General features: G+C 42.3%; 1 protein-coding gene across 1 annotated transcript in view; it reads left to right on the top strand.

Moving 5' to 3' along the window:
- The first annotated feature begins 5,778 nt into the window (after window positions 1-5,778).
- spc25 (SPC25 component of NDC80 kinetochore complex) overlaps window positions 5,779-22,634 on the top strand; it is a 35,491-nt gene continuing 18,635 nt past the window's right edge. The window contains exons 1-3 of the mRNA XM_072579526.1: window positions 5,779-5,928; window positions 16,019-16,098; window positions 16,541-16,657. The gene's annotated coding sequence lies outside the window, so the exon portion shown is untranslated. The remainder of the gene's footprint in view (window positions 5,929-16,018; window positions 16,099-16,540; window positions 16,658-22,634) is intronic.

Here is a 22,634-nt window from a genome sequence, read left to right as displayed (position 1 = left end):
CCATTGAAGTGAGGCTTTGCACACGGAAGTTGAAAAATCATTAGTAATTGGTAAACTGTGATCTTTTTGCACCAAAGTCTTAAACGGTAGGAATCCCAGAATTCAAAAGATGAGGTGGTCTGAACCTGATTCTCCAACATACATCTTCCTGCTCCACTGTTGCTATCTGCAGTTGCTCTTCCTCATTCATGCTGTTTCCTGTAAATAGTGTGATACTGGCACATCAATTCATTATAGGAAGATGCACAGTAGAGGAAGGCAACCTTATGACAGCTCTGAATCTTTCATCACAGTTGTAATAACTATTGGATCATAAATTCTGCTGTGACCATTACCACAATATTTTCTACGCAGTCTGAAAAGCTTGCACCTCCAACTCAAAGACTGTTGCAACTCTCTTTAACTTCTACTTGCTGATCATCAACAGACCTCTGTAGCATTCTCTTTCATGGATCCTAGTAGTTTCTTAGGTCACTGTCAGAAAATGGTTGCCATTGAACTTTGTTGAATTATTAAACTTACCTAACAAAAGAAGTACAATCGTTTCCTAAAGTGCAGCTCATGTTCTTTACTGCTGCTGCTTAGGACATTCTGTCTCCCAATTGTACCCTCTCCAAAACATCTACATCTTTTTGTTAGTGTTGTGACCAGAACTGTATGCAATATTCCAAGTGTGGCCTTTCTAAAGTTCTATAAAGCTGAAGCATAACTTGTCTATCCTTGCATTCAATTACCCTTCCAATGAAGGCAAGCATACCATAGGGTGTTTTTACTACCTTATCTACTTGTGCTGACACCTTCAGTGATCTGTGGACCTGCACACCCAGAATCCCTCTGCATATCAAAATTCCTAAAGAAATACTCAAGAAAGGTTTCACCTGTTCTTGACCTTCTAAAATGCATCACCTCAACATATGTTGGATTTAATTTATTCCTGGTGCTCTTTAAAATGGCTGCTGGCCCAAAATAATGTAAATTGGTAAATTAATGTTGAACCTTCTTCTCAAAACCATGTTCTACAAAACATGATTCATATGCTTGAACTAGTTGGCAAAATATTTTGGAACATAATGAAATTCTTTAAAATCATTCCTGTAAAATTATCACTTTGGGGCTGTCAGGGAACATAGCAAGGGAACAATTTATTCTACCAAAAATCAATTATAGCTTATTTTAATGAAGAAAATATTCTGTCCCTTCTGAAAAGTCACACTTCAGTTGTAAATAAAGTAAAATTGCAAAATTAATTTAATGCTGAAAAATGACATATTTTGCTGAAGCAAGATACTGCGTGCACTCAGCTAGTATATATGTGCAAATTTGGAGAAGATTTGTAGTTCAGGTTTTAAGTTTACTCGTTGAGCTAGTAGATTTATTCTCAGACATTTCATCATCATGCTAGGTAACATCATCAGTGAGCCTCCGATGAAACGCTTGTGTTCTGTCCCGCTTGCTATTTATGTGTCTTGGTCAGTTATGGTAGGTGATATCACTTCCGGTTCTTTTTCTGAAAAGTTGGTAAATAGGGTCCAAATTGAAATGTTTGTTAATGGTGTTCTGGTTTGAATGCCAGGCCACTAGGAAGTCCTGGGCGCATCCCTTTTTTAGCCTGTCATAGAATAGATGTATTGTCCCAATCGAACTGGTGTCCCTCTTCGTCTGCGTGTATGGATACTAGTGATAGTTGGTCATTTTTTTGGTAGCTGGTTGGTGCTCATGTATCTTGGTGGCGAGCTTCCTGCCCATCTGACCAATGTAATGCTTGTTGCAGTCCTTGCAAGGTATTTTGTATATGGCATTCGTTCTGTTGGTTGTTAACACGGGGTGCTTTAAATTCATTAGGGGTCCATGAGAAAGAAATGGAAGGGATCAGTTAAGTAGAACTCTTTAGAGTTAAGAAAAGGGGTGTAATTTCTCTGAACTTGAGAAAAGACTGGCAGTCAAGAGAAAGGTCATCCCAAACTCTTCTGCTGTCATATAAATCATAAAAGCGGTCAGATGGGCAGCACGGTGGCTCAGTGATTAGCACTTCTGCCTCCCAGGTTCGATTCCAGCCTTGGGCGACTGTCTATGTAGAGTTTGTACATTTTCCCCATGTCTGCGTGGGTTTCTTCTGGGTGCTCTGGTTTCCTCCCATAGTCCAAAGATATGTAAATCAGGTGAATTGGCATTAATCAGAGGGAAATGGGTCTGGGTGGGTTACTCTTCAGAGGGTCGGTGTGAACTGATTGGGCTGAAGGGCCTGTGTCCACACTGTAGGGAATCTAATCTAATGCTAAAACGAGGCCAAAGTCTCTAATATAAGGGGTATTAGCAAGTTTTGAGATGATTTGTAGCTCAGGTTGAGGTTCTGGATGTAAGTTTGCTCGCTAAGTTGGAAAGTTCATTTTCAGATGTTTCATCACCATACTAGGTAACATCATCAGTGAGCCTCTGGTGAAGCACTGGTGGTATGGCCCTCTTTTTAATTTATGTGTTTAGGCTTCCTTAGGTTGGTGATGTCATTTCCTGTGGTGATGTCATTCCTGTTTTTTTTTCTCAGGGGGTGGTGAATGGTATCTAAGTCAAGGTGTTTGTTGATAAGAGTTCTGGTTGGAGTGCCATGCTTCTAGGAACTCTAACACATCTCTCTTTGGCATGTCCTCGGATGGATGTGTTGTCTCTGTCGAAGTGGTGTCATCTGTATGTATAGATACTAGTAAGAGTGGGTCATGTCTTTTTGTGGCTAGCTTATGTTCATGTATTCCAGTGGCTAGTTTTCTGCCTGTTTGTCTAATGTAGTGTTTGTTACAGTTCTTGCAAGGCATTTTGTAAATGAGATTGGTTTTGCTTGTTGTCTGAATAGGGTCTTTCAAGTTCATTCGCTGCTGTTTTACAAGATAATACATGGCTTGGAAAGGGTGGACGCTAGGAAATTGTTTCCGTTAGGCGAGGAGACTAGGACCCGTGGACACAGCCTTAGAATTAGAGGGGGTAAATTCAGAACAGAAATGCAGAGACATTTCTTCAGCCAGAGAGTGGTGGGCCTGTGGAATTCATTGCCGTGGAGTGCAGTGGATGCCGGGACACTAAATGTCTTCAAGGCAGAGATTGATAAATTCTTGATGTCACAAGAAATTAAGGCCTACGGGGAGAATGCGGGTAAGTGAAATTCCCATCAGCCATGATTGAATGGCGGAGTGGACTTGATGGGCCGAATGGCCTTACTTCCACTCCTAAGTCTTATGGTCTTATGTTTTGGTGGGTTTGTGGGCTACCATGGTGCCTAAAGGTCTGAGTAGTCTGGCAGTCATCTCTGAGATGTCTTTGATGTAGGGGAGAGCGGCTAGGGTTTCTGGACGTGTTTTGTCTACTTGTTTGGGTTTGTTCCTGAGAAATAGGCAGACTGTGTTCATTGGGTACCTGTTCTTTTTGAATACACCATATAGGTAATTTTCCTCTGCTCTTCATTGTTCCTATGTGCTGCAGTGTGTGGTAACTCATTGAAATAATGTTCTAATGCAGCTCCATTTGTGGGTGTTGGGATGATTGCTTCTGTAGTTCAGTATTTGGTCCGTATGTGTTGTTTTCCTGTAGACGTGGTTTGAAGTTCTCCATTGGCTGGTCATTCTACTGCAACATCTAGGAATGGCAATTTGTTGTTGTTTTACTCCTCTTTCGTGAATTTTATGCCAGTAAGGATATTATTGATGGTCTTGAAAGTTTCCTCTAATTTGTTTTGTTTAGTGATAACAAAGGCGTCATCTATGTAGCAGACCCAAAGTTTGGGTTGGATGGTTGGCAGAGCTGTTTGTTTGAATATTGACTTGGATCCCATTTACCACCCCCTGAGAAAAAAAGAACAGGAAATGACATCACCAACCCAAAGAAACTTACAACACACAAATAAAAAGCAGGCCATACCACCAGTGCTTCACCAGAGGCTCACTGATGTTAACTAGTATGGTGATGAAACATCTGAAAACGAACCTTCTAGCTCAGCGAGCAAACTTACATCCATAAGGGATATTGCTGAGGTAGTAAATGGACACTTTGCACCTGTCTTTACCAAACACTGTGATGGTAATCAGGCCGTGGTGACAGCTAGCTATCACTAGAAGGGTTCAAAACTGGTAAGTAACAAATGATGGTTAGACTAGTAGCATTTAAGGTTGTCAAAACTCTGAGACTATATGACATGCATCCAAGCATTTTTGAAGCAAGGGACAGTGGAACTTTCAGCAGCATTGGCTGTATTCTTTCAGTCTTCATTAGACTTAGGAGAGGTGCCAGAAGACTAGAGAATTGCAAACATTATAGCCTTGGTCCTGGAGAGGTTGAATACAAAATTGGTAAGTGGTAGGAAACAGAGTAATGGTCAATAGCTATTTTTCAGACTGGAGAAAGGTTAAATGGTGATCCCAGCAGGTGGTATTAGGATCAATGCTTTTTCTGGTTTTTATTAATGATCTAGATCTAGGTGTACAGGAGATGATTTTAGAATTTGCTGATGATGCCAAACTTGGAAGAGTTAGAAACTGTGGGGAGGACGGTGTAGAGCTCCAAAAAAGGCATAGACAAGTTGATAGAGTTGACAAGCAGATAGCAGATGATGTTCAATAGAGAGGTGTGAGATAGCACTTTGGTGAGGGAATGTTTTATTACCTCCCCTCTGAATTTTCTATACTCTTGGTTCTTTCAATTGTATTATTTACCTGACATGACATCTGTCATGAGCAACTCTGTCATCATTTTAATCTCCACCTCAAAATGACACTTGATCCATTTGCCTAATCATTTCCAAAACCAGATCCAACAGTGCAACCAATTCACTATCAATACCCCAGTATATATTTACATAATTGAAATTTCAATCAATAACAACCTTGGCATCTCTCAGTAATTTCCCTGCAGATTTGTTACTCTACATCCTTCCCATTAGTTGGCAAAATATCGAGAGCAGGTGCTGGAAAAGCACAGCGGTTCAGGCAGCATCCGAGGAGCAGTAAAATCGACGTTTCGGACAAAAGCCCTTCATCAGGAATGTTCTCGGTGGGTGGGCAGTTAGTGACCGTTTGAAAATGGCTGACAGCGCGGGCGAGGACGGAGAGACAAACAGAGACAGCTGGGACCGGGGTGAGAGAGGATACCCCGTGCTGACTGGGTCCCGTTGCGGTCGGTGATCACCCGCTTCCCAAAACGTCGATTTTCCTGTTCCTGAACTGCTGTGCTTTTCCAGCACCACTCTAATCTAGACTATGGTTTCCAGCACCTGCAGTCATTGTTTTTACCGAAAATATCGACAGCACCTTGGGGCTCTTGTGCCCTGGATTCATGTCTAACCTGCTCCAGAAGTGTGTCATGACAAATCTGAATAAATTGCTGGTTGTAGTGTGCAGATATTTTAGTCAGTATAATTGCACTTGATTTGTTTCCAAGCTGTAAATGAAATGCCTCGTATCAACCGTAACAGTCCTCTCACGTCTCACGGACTGTAAATAACAACGATATCGATAACCTTGAAATGAATGAACAATAATAACGTCTCAGTACACGAGGGTATGTTGATTTGAATGAATGATTCCCTTCTCCTCTTCAACGGATGAACACCCCCGTTCCGCCATTTTGTTCTCGGCGGGTGGGCAGTTAGTGACCGTTTGAAAATGGCCGCCAGCGCGGGCGAGACAAACAGACAGCTGGCTGGGACCGGGGTGAGAGAGGACACCCCGGGCTGGCTGGGTCCGGTTTCGGTCGGTGAGCCTGAAGCTCTCCGCTCGCGGAATGAAGACAGGGAATGGAGTTCTCCTGGTGACTTATGGCGGGCTGGGGGAATGTGACTCAGGGATTTCGAGCTGCTGAGCAGCGCGTGGGAGCGAACCCCCCTGGCGGCGATCATGACTGAAGGCCACGCTTGGTGCTGGCCTTGGACAACCCAGGGATGTGCTCGCGGTGAGTAACCGGGATTTTGTAAAATGTTACACTGGAACCCAGTGTTTGTCTTCCGAGAGTGTTAAATTTCAAATGCGACGTATTCTGAAGGTATTTAGTGTGTCCACGTGGCTAATAGAGGGCTCGGATAAACGCACTGACATAAAACAAAGAGCAGTACGTGGAGAAAGTGAGGACTGCAGATCGGAGTCGAGAAGTGTTTTGCTGGAAAAGCATAGCTGGTCAGGTAGCATTCCTAGGAATACTGAAGATCTGAAGCAACAGCAGAAATTGTAGGAGAAACTCAGATATGGCAGCATCTGCGGATAGAAAGCAAGGTAATGTTTTGAGTCCAGTGACCCAACTTCAGAACTGATAGGATATTCTGGTATTAATGCTGATGAAGGGCAAGATGTGAATTGATAGGTGGAGAAAGGAAGTTAGGCAGGCAAAGGGACAGTTTGTAAGCCAGTGGAGAGAAGTTGAGAATGGGGACCATGAGTGGGTGAATATGGGGTGTTTCAAGGACAACCAACCCATGTCATGACAGGGGCATGGTTTTGAGGGGAGGGTGAGGGGGAAAGGTGGGGTTGGGGTTGTGTTGGGTAAAGTGCATGGAAGGTGGTGTATGGGCTCCAAAATTATTGAACTTATCATTGAATCCTGAATGCTGCAAGGTCTCCAGCGGAATATGAAATGTTCTTCCAGCTTGCATTGAGCCTTGCTGGAGCACTGCAACAGGCTCAAGATAAATGCTGCCAGGGAAGTTTGTGTGTTGAAGTGAAAGGCAACTTGAAGCTCGGAGTTGTTTTTACAGACGGAATGTGTGTTTCGCAAAGCGGTCGCCCAGTCTGCATTTTGTCTTTCTGATGTAGAGGGGACCACATTGTGAACAGCAAATATGGTAGACTAGATTGAATGAAGTGCAGGGAAATCGCTGATTCAGGTCAAAGGTGTCTCTGGATCCTTGGATAGTGAGGAGACAGGAATTTAAATGTGCAGTGTTGCAACTTCTATAATGGGGAATTGCCATGGGTGTGTTGGCAGTGGAGAAGTGGATCCAGGAGAGAACTGCCCCTGCAAAATGCTGACGAGAGGGAAGTGGAAGGGAATATGTATTTGGTGGTGGCATCCTGTTGTGAAAATGGCAGCCTATCCTTGGTTGCAGATGCTAGTGGGTAGTTGCCCATATTTAGGGGATTTTATCACCACACATGGAGAATGCAAGGACATTTTAATTTTTTTTGCTCTTTTTAATAAAGCAGAAAACTGTGAACAGTATTGGATTGTGAGCTTTAATTTAGTTAAAGCTACTTTATTTAGAAGTATGTCAATGAAGTTGTAACTATAATTGCACGAGCTGCCAGCATTTTCTACCTAAAGTGACACATGTCATAAACTTCTGACTCCCATTGACCCTTAATCTGTTTGCCAACTAATTTCTAAGTGTAGTCTTTCCACTACCAATATCGCAGTATCTATTTGGGTATTTGAAGTAACCATTAACTATAATGTTGATATCTGTAATTAATTTCTGTGCAAATTTATTACTCTCTATTCTTCCCAGTAGTTGGTGAAATATGCTGTTGGCCAGCATTGCTCTAATAACCAGATTCATATCTGTCCCATGTGACTGACTGATCTCCCTTGGTATTGCACCAAGTGAACAATCTTAACCCACCTGACAACAAGGAGAAAGTGAGGGCTGCAGATGCTGGAGATCAGAGTCAAAAAGTGTGGTGCTGCATAGGCACAGTTGGTTGGGCAGTGTCTAAGGAGCAGGAGAATAGATATTTTGTGTATAAACTCTTCAGGAATGGGGTGGATGGGGGGGTGGTAGCAGCAAGGGGGTTAAAAGATAAATGGAAGGTTGGGGCTGGGGGGGTGGTGGTGGTGGGGAAGGTAGCTAGGAATGCGATAGGTAGATGGACGTAAGTGGCAAGGGAAGTTGCCAGGAGTGGCAGATGGGTTGGAGGAGGGCTTGGATCTAACGAGGGAGTTGCGGAACGCTAGTAGGAGTGGGGAGGGAAATATAACTCTGGTGGGGTCTGACTATAGGTGGCAGAAATGGCGAAGGATGATGCTTTGTCTTCGGAAATGAGTGGGGTGGAAGGTGAGGACCGGGGAATTCCATTCTTGTTCTTGTTGGAGGGATGGGGTTCAAGGGCAAAAGTACAAGAAATGGAGGAAATGCGCTGGACAGCATTGTTGACCACGTGGGAAGGGAAATTGTGGTCCTTGAAGTAGAAGGCCATCTGGAATGTTCTGGAGTGGAATTGATCCTCTTGGGAGCAGATGAGGCAGAGGCATTGGGAGTAAGGGATAGCATTTTTACAGGTGTAGTACAGGTAAGCTGTGGGAGTCGGTGGGCTTGACGTAGATGTTCATGTTAAGTTGGACACCAGAAATGGAGATGAGAAGGGAGGTGTCTGAGAAGGGAGGAGGTCCAAGTGAACTTGAGGTCTGGGTGGAATGTGTTTGTGAAGTTAAACTGTTCAACCTCCTCGTTGAAGCACGAGTTGGTGCCGATGCAGTCATCGATGTAGTGGAGGAAAAAGTGGGGAATTGTGCTGGTGTAACTACAGAAGATGGACTGTTCCACATATCTGACGAAGAGGCAGGCAGAGCTGGGGTCCAAACGGGTGCCCATGGCTACCCTTTTGTCTGAAGGAAGGGGGATGATTCAAAGAGAATTTGTTGAGTGCGAGGACCAGTTCAGCCAATCAAATGAGTGTGTCGGTGGAAGGTCATTGGGTCAGTGGGAGAGGAGAAAATGGAGGACCTTGAGGCCTTTGTCATGGCGGATGGATGCACACAGGGACTGGATGTCAGTGGTGAAAACGAAGCATTGGAGGTCAGGAACACCAACCAAAAGTCATGGAAGAGGTGGAGGATACAGGTAGTGTCCCAAATGAATGTGGGGGATCCTGGACCAAGGGGGACAGGATGGTGTCAAGGTATGCAGAGTTAAGTTCAGTAGTGCAGGAGCAGGCGGAGACAATGGGTTAACCGGGGCAGTCAGATTCATGAATTTTGTGTAAGAGGTAGAATCGGGCGGTGTGGGCTTCCCGGACTGAGCTTGGAGGCTGTGGATGGGAGATCCCCTGAGGTGATGAGGCTGTGGATAGTCTGGGAAATGATAGTTTGGTGGTGGGAGGTGAGGTTGTGGTCGAGGGGCAGTAGGAGGAGGTGTCTTTGAGTTGGCACCTGGCTTCAGTTGTGTACAGGTTGGAGTGCCAAACCACCACTGCACCCCACTTTGTAAGCTAGTTTGATGGTGAGGTTCAGGTTGGAGTGGGGGGAGTGGAGGATTGTGCATTGCAAGGTTGAGACGTTGGAGTGGATGAGAGGGGTGGATAGGTTGAGGTGGTCAATGTTGCAGCAGCAGTTGGAGATGAAGAGATCGAAGGTGGGTAACAGACCAGGGCAGGATGTTCCAAGTGGATGGAATATGTTGGAGGCGGACTAAGGGGTCCTTGGAGGGTGGGTGGGAGTCCTGATGGAACTTAAGCATGGAGGCAGCAGAATAAAAATTCAATGGCGCAACACATGTTGAATTCATTCATCTGGGAGTGTAGTGGGATGAAGGTGAGACCTTGGTGAGCGGGAGATCTGTGGGGGGTGGTGAAAACATGACAAGCCTGGGAGCTGGGAAGTGGTGTAGAGCTGGAATTGGGAGTGGGGTGGAGACTATCTCTGGAGTGGGTGTGGTCATGATATTTTGGGTGATGTCACCAAAGGAAGTGACACACACTGGGGGGGGGGGGGGGGTCAGGAGGGCAGAAACGGTACATTTGGTGGTACTCGCGGGGACAGAAGTGATGTTCTGTGACGTTTGCAATGTCTTTGGCGGCTGCATATTTGTCAGCAGTGTTCCGGTGAGTGATGTTGGTTGGGTAGAAGTGGCTGAGGCGGCAGCAACTACATGGGGGTGGAAGTGACTTGACGGGTAGTCTTTTGCACTGGTCTTGGCAACGTTGTTTCTTGTGGCGAATGCGGAGGCAGTGGTCCTGGCCGTGATCGCAGAGACAGTATAGTCAGTGGTGGCCACAGTCTGTGGGGTAGCCGGGGCAGAAGTGATATCATTTTTGCTGCGATGATCATAGCTGTAGCAGCCACGTGGCGAACAGTGTCTTGAGTGGTTCCAGAGGCTGGGAGAAGGTTCTGGAATGATTAATGAATCCCGAGTTTGGAGGTAAGTACAAGAAAGTTTGGTGTAGTTATGTCCAATAAGCTGGAGATAGTGTTTGAGGGTGTGGGTTCTTCTCAGGATGAGGTCCTTTGCAGGTCTGGGAGAGTGTGGCCCTGAACTGGGGCAGGACTGACTGCAGGGAGAGTAGGTGGCGGCACATGGCTGCGAGCATGGAGCGGAGGATTCAGAGGAAGAACAGTTACTGGAGACTTTGGATTTGCTGTAGGTAGTGGTTGTCCTGGTCAGGTCCAAATTGTGATGATCTGAAAGTAGTCTGGAGTCCATGCAGGATAAGTTGGTTGTGTAGGTCTGATCTATCCAGTATTAATATTGTCAAGTCTTTTGTTGACTGGCACAGACAATGGGCCAAATCCACCTGTGCTGTAAGTGTTTGTCTAGTAAATTGGAAAGTAACTTGGCAGTTATGTTAAAATCACCTGAAGTGTTGATTTAGTGTAAGATTTGAGGGTCTGATAGATTTTGGTGCAAATACTTTGATTTATTTTAACATAAATTATCAAGGACACCAAACAGGAGACACAAAACTTGAGTAATTATGGTAGACTTATAAACTGTATGTCCAAACTTGAGTGACTTTGTAGTTCTCGCATGACTGAAGAGTCAGGTGCAGATTCAGTATGATCACTTGTAGAACTGATTGTTCATGTTCTCTGTTTTGCGTATTGATCTACAATTGTCACATTTAGTCTGTCTGGACCTGTTGGATGTTGTAACCTTGTCATTGCTGTCAACATGCTGGGCCAGATGTGTTTGGAATTGAATTTTCCCTGAAAGTGGATATGGTTTTAATTAACAAAAATAAATGTTGATTTGGTTTTATTGTTACATGTACCTAAATAGTGTTTAAAAAATCACGTAACACCAGGTTATAGTCCAACAGGTTTATTTGTAAGCACTAACTTTTGGAGTGCTGTTCCTTTATCAGGTAGTTGTGGAGCAGGACCATAACACAGATTTTATTGCAAATGATTACAGTGTCATGCAACTGAAATGATATATTGAACAAACCTAGATTGTTGTTAAGTCTTTCATCATTTAGAATGGGTTGCAAGTTTCAATTCATTCAGTAAATCCCAGAACTTACTTTAAGTCACATTCTCAAGATAACTTAAGGTTTTCATTTTTTTTTTAGAAAAGTGACATCGCAGCTCAGACAATGCATTAAAAGTGTGAGGTTATAGTCTCTGTATCCCAATCTTGAGTCAGACTGATTCTATTTCCAAAGTGGAATTTACAAAATATTACATGTATTGACTGCCTGCAAATACAAATTCATTCCATAGACTTGTGTGTGCGTGTGCATGAGAGAGACACAGTGTGTTTGTGTGCGCAATCTTGGTAAAGTGAGTGAGTGTGGTGGGATATAAGCCTGTGCGTGAGTGAGAGGTGGGGTGGGGAGCGGGTGTGTGTGTGTGTGTGTGTGTGTGTATAGTTTAGTGAGGTCACATGAACCCAAGGTCCCGGCAAGATTAGATTCCCTCCACAGTGGAAACAGACCCTTCGTCCCAACAAGTCCACACTAACCCTCTGAAGAGTAACCCACCCAGACCCATTTCCCTCAGAATAATGCACCTAACACTATGGGCAATTTAGCATGGCCAATTCACCTGACCTACGCATCTTTGGATTCCTGAAGAAGGGCTTATGCCCGAAACGTCGATTCTCCTGCTCCTTGGATGCTGCCTGACCTGCTGCGCTTTTCCAGCAACACATTTTTCGGCTCTGATCTCCAGCATCTGCAGTCCTCACTTTCTCTCGCCTAAGGGGAAACTGGAACACCAGAGGAAACCCACGCAGACACTGGGAGAATATGCAAACTCCACACAGGCAGTGGTCCGAGGCTGCAATTGATGCTGTGAGGCACTAGTGCTATCCACTGAGCCACCGTGCTGCCCCTCATGGGTACCAAACATGGCTATCAGCTTCTGTTCGGTCACTTGCATTGTTGCCTATCCCGAAGTCTGGCTTGGAGGACGGTCACCCACAGATCTGAGGCCAAGTGTCCCTGACTGCTGAAGTGTGTCCCCCGACTGGGTGGGAATGCCTGTCTGGTGATTATTGCATGGTGTCCATTCATCCATTGTCGTAGCATCTGCTTGGTCTCACCAATGTACCATGCCTCAGGGCATCCTTGCCTGCAGCATATGAGATAGACAACGTTGGCCGAGTCACATGAGTATCTATAGCTTACATAGTGGGTGGTGTCAACACTCTGGCTTACACTCGTTGCCCTGACAGGGTGGTACAGTGTTGTGGTCGGTGTTCGCAGCAAACTGCCCAGCCTTCAAGGATTTGTTTAAGGCTTAGCAATTGGTTAAAGGCGAGAAGTGGAGGCATAGGGAAGGTCTTGGCAAGGTGCTCATCCTCGTCGATAACGTGCTGCAGGCTGTGAAGAGTATGGCGTGGTTTTTTGGCTCCCGGGAAGCGCTGGACAACGAAGGCTATCCTATCAGTGTCAGTCTCCTGAGGACGTCATTACAGTTTCTCATTGTGGCACCTCTGAACTGCCGATTGATGAGCATCATACCCTGTTTGAGGGCATCCTTGAGCACCTTCAGGTGTCTGTCACATTCCTCCTCATCTGAACAGATACTGTTCATAGGGCTTGTCCTTAGGGGATGGTTGTTTTAATATATTTAGGCTGGAAGGTAGAGAAGTGTAGCATCATGAGGTTATCCATTGGTTTGTGGTCAAATGAGGTGCCCATCCTTGATGGAGATGTATGTGTCCAAGTACGAGACAGCTACTAAAGAGTGGTCTGTGGTATGTCTGATGGTGGGATGAAACTTGTTGCTATTACTGTGTAGTTGTTTCAGAGACTCCTCGCCATGTGTCCAGAGGAAGAAAATGTTGTCAATATATCTGATATATCGTGTTGGTTGGAGGTCCTGTGGCAGCAAAGAAGTCTTGTTTGAACTTGTGTATGAAAATGTTGGCGTATTGGGGTACAAATTTGGTCTCCATGGCTGTTCTGTGTGTCTGGATGAAGAACTGGTTGTTAAAGACATGTCAGTGTGTTGATACAAGTACCACCATTACTCGTGGGGACGCCACCCACCATGTACACGGCAGGTACTCTTGTGACTCCGCCAACGTTGTCTATCTCATATGCTGCAGGCAGGGTTGCCCTGGGGCAGAGTACATTGGTGAGACCAAGCAGAAGCTACAACGACAGATGACTGGACACCATGCAATAATCGCCAGACCGGGATATTCCCTCCCAGTCGGGGAACACTTCAGCGGTCAGGGACATTTTATCGGGTGACCATCCTCCATGGTGGGGGGACTTCAGGATAGGCAACAATGCAAAGTGGCTGAGCAGAGGATGGTAGCCAAGTTCAGAACCCATGAGGATGGCCTCACCCGGGGCCTTGGGTTCATCACACTACCGGTGACCCCACGACACTATTCTCATTCTCTCTCCTTCTTCTTCACACCCCCACCCCCTCCCCACCCCCGCCCCAACATGCGCACACATACGTTTATGGGATAATTTTGTATTTGCAGAAATATATGTGCAGATGCACTATATTTTGCTCAAATGTACAATGTGCAGGCAGTCAATGCAGATGCTCCATACATGTAATATTTTATAAATTCCAGTCTGACTCTTACCTCACACCTTTAAGGTATTCTCTGAGCTGAGATGCCACCTTTTTTTATATAAAACCTTCAATTATTTCACGAATGTGACTTAAAAGTAGTTCTGAGATTTATATATTAATGAACCGAAACCTACAAACCATTCTAAAAGATGAAAGACTTAACATTAATTTAGGTTTGTTCGATATATTATTTCAGTTGCATGATACTGTAATCTTTTGCAATAAATTTTCTGTCTTACAGTCCTGCTCCACAACTACCTGATGAAGGAGCAGCACTCTGAAAGCTAATGCTTCCAAATAAACCTGTTGGAATATAATCTGGTGTTGTGTGATTTTTACATTTGTCCACCCCATTACAACACCCGCTCCTTCACATCCTAAATACAGTGAGAAGCTTTGTTTATGAGCAGTACAGATAAATTATGGGGTGAAAAGAAATTTGGACAGAGTTGGCATACAAGTTAAAACTGCACAGGATGTGCACTAGACAACCTCAACATTGCAAGGTCAACATTATTTGAATATAGAGAGTCCATTCATCAGTTTCATAACAGCAGGAAGAAGCTGTTCTTGAATCTGCTGGTGCGTGTGTTCAAGCTTCTGTATCTTCTGCCTGACAGAAGGGGTTGTAAGAGAGCATTACCTGGGTGAGATGGGTCTTTGATATCGGCTGCCTTTCCATGGCAACGGGATGCGTAAATGAAATCCATTGATGGGAGGTTAGCATCCGTGATGGTATGGGCTGTTCATACAAACCTTCTTTAGTTTCTTATGGTCCTGAGCAGAGTATCTGCCATACCAGACCGTTATGCACCCAAACAGTATGCTGACTATAGTGCATCAGTAAAAGTTTGTGAGGGTCCTTATGGGTGTGCCAAATTTCCTGAGTCTTCTGAAGAAGGGTCACTGGGTCCAAAATATTAACTCTGTCTCCTCTCCTCGAAAGCTGAGTTTCTCCAACAATTTTGTTTTTGTGTTTTAGGTTTCCAGCATCTGCAGTTCTTTGTTTTATTTTATGATATCAATTAATGTTCATTAAAAGGATTGAGCAGATGCAACCGTGCAGTTTCAATATTAAATACTTACCAAATTTTGTGTTTGAACCTGTTATTTAGAATTTATAGCAAGTGATTTTAATGCAGTTTGTGGAAGTTTGATTCCATAATTCTGGTCTCAAAATTACTTCTGCCACAGTCAGGTATACCAACTACTTTCTGACAGATTACAGGACTTGATATCATGTGAATGTTAACAGGAACCCTCCAGTCTTAAGACTGACTTGTGAAATGTAACAAGTTTGCATCATACATGGAGGGGAAATAAAAAGGAAGGTACCTACGGCTGGCCACGTTTTGACCAGTTTACTGGCCAGTATACACTCATTTTCCAACAAATTGTCTTTAAAATCAAACTGACTGTAGTTTACAATGTTAATAGTGTTCATTAAAAGGGTTGAGCAGGTGTAACTATTTAACATGTGCAATATTAAATATATGCCTAATTATCTTGAAGCTTGAACCCCAGTTATTTTGAATTTGTAGCTTGTGATTTTAATGCAGTTTACAGAATTAAATGTCTACAATGTTCTTAAAATTATATCTGCCAGGGTCAGGTAGCTTCAGTTACTACAGCTTCTCTGCCTAGAGGAATTGATTCTTTACACATCTGCCTCTCCTAATTCTAGTTCACACACTTTCCTTATTCTTCTTGTTCATTCAATCCTACTACTGATTCATTTCACCCAACCTGTGCTATCTTTTGTCAGTATACCCAAATCTTTCTTTCTGTCCTAATCTTTTGTTGTTTTTTTTCTCCACTCTCACTACACTTCCATCTCCCTTTCTAGCTTGTTACTTATCTCTCTATCTTCAAAGGATTTTCCCCAAATCAACCTCTTCAATTTCTTTAGTCATATACCGAATCACCTACTCCACATCTATACCCTCTATCACTTTGTATAGTACTAGGATGTTTGTTACATGAAAGCAGGTATGTAAGTGCAAGAAAAAAATGAACAAATATATTTTAACATTAAGACTGTATTGGAACACAATAGATCCTAAACCTCTTTAATGTCTGCAATCCCTCTTTTTTTTTCCTCCCTTAAATTAATCCTTAAAATTATTTTTTGCCCAAGGGCTTGGTCATCTGTGATAATATCTTGTATAGCCTAGCTTCAATTTTTTTCCACTCCTGTGAAACGTACTTTATTAAAGGTGTCATATTATAAATGTTTGTGATAAATTGTCATTTTGCTATAAAAAAAGTATAGTCAGTCTTTTTATTTTTTTAGCCTGAAGTCTCATTCATCGAACTGTAGTGTCTTCGCATTACTGAAGAGGACTTCGTTTTAATAATACAAGCAAAATTTTGGTAAGTTTGTTTTTGCATGACAGTTGAGGTCTCTGATTCAGCTATTCTTAAACAAGATAAAAGATTGAATCTTAACAGAATTTACTGAGTCACAATGGAGTTAAGCATTTCTTTCAACTGTGTACTTATGTTTGATGTATATCACTGAAATTATTCTGTTTCAATTAGAACTGAAGTCTGTGACTTCATAGTACTATACATAGTTATAAAAATTTAATTTGGTATTCATCTCCTTAGTGTTTTTTGATTGAATTTTAAAGACCCTCCCACAAAGGCATGCTTGTATTGTTTTGCTTGCAAGCTTGTAAGAAATGGAGGTATAGCAAATGAATAGCTGCTTTTACAATGGACTATATTTTTGTAAATAGTTCATCCTAAGTGCATATTCGTACACTTGTAGAAGCTGTGATAGTTAATTAAGATGAATGTTTTCATTTTACAGGCCTAGTTTTAATAGCAGAGGTATTATCTTCATCAACGTGTCCTGAAAGTTTACTCCTTATTTTGAAAATGGTATTCATGCAGAAGAGCATGACGTACAGAGAAAACAAGCTTCAATGTTGGTATACCTTCTCAAGAACTATGGGGTGGAGGGTGACTGATGATGTGGTATTATCACTGGACTAGCGATCCAGAGGTCCAGACTATTGGGAATGACTGAACAAATGGTAGAAGTAAATTTGATTAATTAAAATTTAGAACTAATAGTAGATCTCAGATTTATGACTGACAACTATCATCAATCTTTTTTTTTAAAAGAATCCAATTCAGCAGTGCCTTTCAGAGAAGAAAATCTGCCATCTTTAACTGGACTGGACTGGCCTACATGCAAATCCAGAATTAGAGTAGTGACATTGATTGCTCTCTGAAATAGTGTAGCCAGTCACTTGGTTCAAGGCATATTATCTGTGATTTTTTTTTTTCTCTTTTAAAAACTTTCTGGAAATTTTACACTTTTTTTGTATTTTGATGTGAATAGCTAAGACATTGGATTTTGAAAAAATAATGAGCTTTTAAAGCTATAATTTGTGGTACTACCTGAAATAATGCACTTTCCTGTTGGCTCTGTTTTACCTATTGTACTTATTCAGAATAAAGAATTTACTGTAAATATTTTTCTTAGTGGTGTAGTAATCATTGTTGTAAACATTATTAAAATTCAATACTTTAGAAGCTATTACTGACATATCCAAATTAGCTCATTCAACTTTTACACAATACTTTTACTACATAATGTATATAAAGAAATGTTAAGGCATTTAATAAAATGTCACAGTCAGCTTTCCAATTCTGAGTCATAGGAATCTGTGTTTCTAACGTTCTGGTTTTATTTGTTTGAATGTTGTGGGTCTGTAGGTTTAGAAACTACTGTTTTTTTCATTTGATAAATCCATTCACGAAAACCTATATAGCTGTTCATATCAGCAACTTAAGATGGATGTAAATTACTGGAAACATACACTTGATAGAACAAGGTTAAGAAATTGGAGCTTAGACATGGACTACTGTAAGACAAAAAGGTAAATCCAAGAGTGTAATTTTCTCAACAGAAAACTATTGTTAATGATTTTCTCACCTTTTTCCTGGCAGTAGGCAGTGATTTTTGTTTTGCTGATGCTGCTTCACTAGTGGAAAGTAATTTAAAATATAGTTTGCAGGGGAAAGTCAAAATATTGAATTTTTTTCTGAATGATACTGAAATTACACATTAGGCCCAGTGTAATCCAGAAACAAGAATTTTACAATTTGGTGAAGTAGGATACAATACAGACTAGCCAACCTAGGTGCACTATAAGGTAATATTATTTTAATACTGTTCAAGATTAATTCCAGCAGCTATGGTATTTTGGTTTTGATTAAAGTACTTTGTAATCATCTGTAAATGGCTATATATGATCATCCTTTACTGAACTATTTGATATGTCACTGGGATGTGGAAGCAAATTTACAAACGAGCCATACTAATTCTATAATGGTGAGTTAAAAATCACACAACACCAGGTTATAGTCCAACAGCTTTTGGAGCGCTGCTCCATCAGGTGGTTATGGGGTACACAATTGTAAGACACAGAATTTATAGCAAACGTTTAGTGCAATGTAACTGGAATTATACTTTGAAAAATACCGTGATTGTTTGTTACGTCTCTCATCTGTTAGAATGACCATGATAGTTTCACTTCTTTCATATGCAAATCACAAACCTTTTTTAAAAGTTACATTCTCAGGTTAATTGTAACAGTTGGTGTCAGCCCAGGTAAGATGTTGAAGGTGTTAGCCCCCTGTGTTCTGTTGTCTGTGCCATAATGTTTAGACTGATTCTAATCTAAAAAATGAGTTAACAGAGTCTTACGTGGATTCATGCAGTCTTTGAGAAAAGTACAATGTAACTCTGCAAGTACAAATTCACCCCACAGAATATTGTTATTTGTTAGAAGAAAGAAATATGCTTAGTTTTTGATAGAAGCTCAGGTAGATAAATGACTATTTTCAAATTTAACCAAGGTGGTATCAAGTTGCACTTAATTGGTTTTGAATTTCATTAGAATACACAACCTAAAGTGTGTGTAAGTTAGTGTAAATAATCAGCTTCGAAGGATTGTGCTAAATTCATGCCATATTTAAAGATGAATTTGTTTCGGTTTCACATTTTCATGAATCTGTGATCAGAAACTTCTCCAGTTCTTAGTGTGGCATCCAGTGATATCATAAATACACAAAAAGGAAATAAAAATATAGCGTAGGTGTCACTGACCACTGTTTTCACAATAGAGGATAGTGGAAACATTCCAAAGATAATATAAACCAGTTGCTAACGAGAGGAAAGATCTCTGAACAGTCAGTATTGTGAGGGACAATGTGTTTGATAAACTAATAGAGATAAGCAGACAGGCTGCAATGACCTGATAACCTCTACTACCTTTACAAAGCCGTTTTCTTTAGGTTAAGTTATCCTAGAACCTATCGGAATCCAGGAGGGTTCAGCAGGTTGGACAGCTACGATTATGAAGCATCTGCTCAAGGATTGAGGGTGACAAATCAGGAAACTATAGCTAGTTAACCTAACATCTGTCATCAAGAAAATTATTTAATTATTAAGGAAGTAATGTCAGGTCAATTAGAAAAGCTTAAAGTAATCAAAAATCTACATTGTGAAAGGGAAATCATGTTTGAAAAAATTACTAGTTTTTTTAAGGGATATAACAATCAGATTTGGTACAGGATAACAAGTATGTATGGTATTTTGATTTCCATCAGACAGTAAATAGTGTCATATTAAAGGTATTGTACAAAATAGGAGGTCATAATCTTGGGAGTAACATAGATTGATAATAGTTGTAGAATCATACAGCATGGAAACAGATCCTTTAGCCTAACTTGTCAATGTCCATCAAGTGTCCTAAAGTGAACTTGTTCATTGCTTTTGTTCTTTTAAACCTTTCCTATTCATGAAACTGTCTAAATGTCTTTTAAATGTAATTTGTACTCACCTGTAACGCTTTCACTGGCAGTTTGTTCCATGTATGCACCACCCACTGTGTGAAACAGTTGCCCGTTGATCCCTTTTAAATTGTTCCAGTCCTACCTTAAACTGATACACTCTAGCTTTGGACACCTCAACCTTACAGATATTGCCTTGACTATTCACCTTATCTATTGCCCATCACAATTTTATAAACTTCTGTAAGGTCACCCCTCAGCCTCCTATGTTACAGAGAAAAAGATCTCAGCCTCTCCTTGTAATTAAACCCCCCCCCCCCCCCCCGCCCCATGTCAGTAATAACAAGATTAGGTCATGCTCATTTTTCAGAGAGGTTGAAAATGACACCAGTTCTAAAAGGTCTGAGGTTGAGGGGAATTTAAGGCCAATTTGTTTACAGCTAACAGAAGGCTCTCAAGCTTTGAAAAGAAAATCACTTTTATAATGAAAGTGGAGTGGCCAGTTCTCTCAGCTCAATTATTCTTTGGTTTGGTTTTAATGCAGCAGTGGGTGTGTGAAGAAAGAGTGCTGGACCCTCTAATTCTCTCTCTGCTTTCATTCCTGTAAGAACTTGTGTTTTTTACCTTTTGTACCAAGGATGTTTATGGGGATTGCAAGTATTTTGAAACAGCATCATTAAGTTGGGATAGTCTGTTGGGTTTTTGGATAGGATACTTTATTTTGTTTTCTGTTCTTTGTGTTTCATTCAGTAATCTTGGAAATAAATTCGGTTTTGTTTAAAACTAAGTAGCTTGGCCAACTGATTCTCTCCTGGAATATCCACTGTACTCTTGCTTAAAACAAGTGCAAAGTTAGGGTCTGGGCTACCTTCTTGAACTGTTTTGAGGGGTCTGGCCTGGCCATAACACACACCCTTGTAAATCTTGGTTTCACCCTTTCCAGGGAGAAAGTGAGAACTGCAGATGCTGGAGATCAGAGCTGAAAAATGTGATGCTGGAAAAGCGCAGCAGTTCAGGCAGCATCAAAGGAGCAGGAGAATCGATGTTTCGGGCATAAGGGCTTATGCCCGAAACGTCGATTCTCCTGCTCCTTTGATTCATTCTTTCCAGTTAAACAGCATTCCTCCTATAGCAGAGCAACCAGAATTGTATGCAATTTTCCAGATATGGCTTTACCAATGTCTTGTATAGCTGTAACCTGTGGTCCCAACTCCTGTGCTTGGTACTCCGATGACGGCAAGCGTGTCAATCGCCTACTTCACCATGTGATCGGATGGCCTGCTCAAATTGTAAAGGTTCATGATGAATTTTGATAAAATGAACAAAGACTAAAGCATGCTTGGAAATTGAACCCAGCCTTGACCAAAGTGACTGTGCTAATCAACATCTTGCAGAATCCAGACAGGCTGCAGCTACCAACAGACAGTTTACAAACAAACCTAGTGGCTGCAGACCCTATATTACACCCAAGTTTGGGTTTGAATGGAGTCAACAGAATGTCGTCCTCTGGGTGATCGGAAACATTGAGGTGTGCTCGAGACATGGAAGTGCCTCACCCTCTTATTAAGAGGCGGCCATGTGCACCCAGCACCGCCAGCAAAAGAGGCCTAAGGATTAACATGCCAATACCTGGTTGGTTTGATTGATCATGGTAATTGAGCCTGATTGATCTATTGAAGGATATTCAAGACCTTCCCAAAAGAACGCAAAGACTTTGGAGAATAAGAATCGCTGCATCATCACCTTTTAGAAGCAGTAACTGGAGAGCGGTAACTCCAGAATAACCACCGAGAAGAGAGGACACCCCGAGACTATCAGGAGAAGACTAGACGACGTCACCATGTAGAGTGAAGCCAAGTTCTTGTGCAGTGGTATATAGATCATCCAGAGTTGCGTTAAAGCACAAGATAGCATTTGTAGTGTAAAGAGTTAATTTATAGTGTATTTTGTTATGGTAGCATTAATTGTTAGCAGGATTTGAGAAATTTTGATAAAAGTTTGCTTCTGGATAAGTGGTCCTTGTAATTAAAACCCCCCCCAGTGTCAGTAATAACAAGAGCACAGCAGTTCAGGCAGCATCCAAGGAGCTTCGAAATCGACGTTTCGGGCAAAAGCCCTTCATGAAAGTTTGCTTGCTGAGCTGGAAGGTTCATATTCAGATATTTCATCACCATACTAGGTAACATCATCAGTGAGCCTTCGGTGAAGTACTGGTGTTAGTGACCTTCTTTCTATTTATGTGTTTAGGTTTCCGAGGCTTGGTAATATCATTTCTGGTGGTGATGTCATTTCCTGTTCTTTTTCTCAGCGGATGGTAAATGGGGTCCAAGTCAATGTATGCTTCTAGGAATTCTCATGTGTGTCTCTGTTTAGCTTATCCTAGGATGGATGTATTGTCCCAGCCGAAGTGTGTACTTCCTCATCTGTATCTAAGGATACTAGTGAGAGTAGGTCATGTCCTTTTGTGGCCAGTTGATGTTCATGTATCCTGATGGATAGTTTTCTGCCTCTTTGTCCAATGTAGTGTTTGTTACAGTTTTTGCAAGGTGGTTGTGGTTCTGTTCGCCGAGCTGGGAATTTGTATTGCAGACATTTTGTCCCCTGTCTAGGTGACATCCTCAGTGCTTGGGAGCCTCCTGTGAAGCGCTTCTGTCCGGACTTGTCCTACCTGCCTATCTCCTTTTCCACCTATCCACTCCACCCTCTCCTCCCTGACCTATCACCTTTATCCCCTCCCCCACTCACCCATTGTACTCTGCTACTTTCTCCCCACCCCCCCCCCCAGTTTATCTCTCCACGCTTCAGGCTCACTGCCTTTATTCCTGATGAAGGGCTTTTGCCCGAAACGTTGATTTCGAAACTACTTGGATGCTGCCTGAACTGCTGTGCTCTTCCAGCACCACTAATCCAGAATCTGGTTTCCAGCATCTGCAGTCATTGCTTTTACCCCGCACTAGGGGGAGGTCTAAAACCCAGGGCCTACCTCACCCGTCGGACCCGTCACAACACACGCTCCGTCCCGCCCCTCGGCCACCTGGCCCCCGTTCTGAAGGTCAGTTTCCCCCCCACCTCGGCCAGCTGGCCCCGCCCTTCGGCCA

The sequence above is a fragment of the Chiloscyllium punctatum genome, chromosome 10, assembly GCF_047496795.1.
Source record: "Chiloscyllium punctatum isolate Juve2018m chromosome 10, sChiPun1.3, whole genome shotgun sequence".
Taxonomy (NCBI): Eukaryota; Metazoa; Chordata; class Chondrichthyes; order Orectolobiformes; family Hemiscylliidae; genus Chiloscyllium; species Chiloscyllium punctatum.
The sequence above is the reverse complement of the archived record's forward strand: the minus strand, read 5'-3'. Positions and strand labels throughout refer to the sequence as shown.